A 1400-nucleotide genomic window follows, 5' to 3' on the forward strand; every position below is an offset into this window, starting at 1 on the left:
GAATTCAATTTTTGTGGCACTCTCCCTGTAAATCGAGGCATTTAACCTTTTAGCTAACATCAGGACTAAACAGTAGTGTGAAAGTCTCAGTGGGGAGGAGATTTGGCAACTCCTGAATTTGGTAACTCCTGAATTTGGTCCTTACACCATATGGATATGGCTCACTGTGGGTCTCATGGAAGGAAACAACAAGAAAGAGAAATGGGAAAGGAAGCTTTTCCAGAACTTCCCCATGGTGCACGCTGAGCCCGAGCCTTAGCTTCTGTCACAACCAGACGCCTTGAGAATGAAGCCAGGACATGCCCTCCATCTCTGCGCTCCTTTCATTCGATGAAAAGAGAAGTTGACAGGGCAACTGCCACCCAGGCTCCTCTACATTCCAAAGACACTGTCGAACCTGTCAGGGTGAATGATTGGCAGTTGGCCACTCATCTATCTAATGATATGGAAGATGAATTCCAAAATACTGAGCAGCGTAGAAGCTAGGATTCAGTAATTAAAGACCATCTTATATTTAGGAAATTGTGATGGAGATGGTGAAAAGCACGCGCTTAGTAATCTGAACATTAATTCTCCTAAATGAGAATATATTGTTTTGGCCCAGTGAGAGTCCATGGGTTTGGTCAGTGCCAAATGCAAGAGTGGCAGCATCCCCCCATCTATGTCTCTGATTATAAAACAGCGGGAGAGATCGTTAGGGTAGCATACACATTCTGCTTTGGGGCATATGTCAGGTTCAATACTGTGAACAGATTCAAGCTTTGCCAAGGATGCCAAGTACCTCGTCCTGTGACTTCTCCAATGAGGTGCTCCGCTCCGGCTGCTGGCAGTTTTGCAGAAACTGTGGTGGGGAGTGACACAGATGGTGGAGAGAGTCTGACATCGCATGTTATTTACCAATCAGAAAGTGACTCAGTTACTTTATGCACACAATTAGAAAGCACCACCTGCCCCCGTGTATGCAGCCTGCTTACAGGCAGCAGCAGGGAGAGAGCTTGTGTCAGTGTAAGAAATGAACTACTGCACTCTTTGTTATGGGACTTTATATGTTCAACACCAGCTCTATTAGTTTTTAGTTCTATTCGTCTTGTGATAATTCAATAATATTTATTTTCCCGTTAGAATCGTGGATCTTGATTGAATTTAGTTTAATTAAGGCTATCCCTCTTGGATTCCATTTTCTAGATATAGAACAGGAAATACCAGAAGGCATCTTTGTAAAGTGATTTCCATGCATAGTCCTCATGCTGTTCTCAGATGGTTTCAGTTGTTTAGACTCACCTGCAGTGTGCTAAGGACGTCTAGGAAGCACCTTAATTATTTGAAAACTTAATGAGGACATCACGCTATACAATCTTGGCATTAAGAGTAGGAAGGTAGCATTTCTTGAACCCCTGCCA

The sequence above is a fragment of the Mastomys coucha genome, unplaced genomic scaffold, assembly GCF_008632895.1.
Source record: "Mastomys coucha isolate ucsf_1 unplaced genomic scaffold, UCSF_Mcou_1 pScaffold12, whole genome shotgun sequence".
NCBI lineage: Eukaryota > Metazoa > Chordata > Mammalia > Rodentia > Muridae > Mastomys > Mastomys coucha.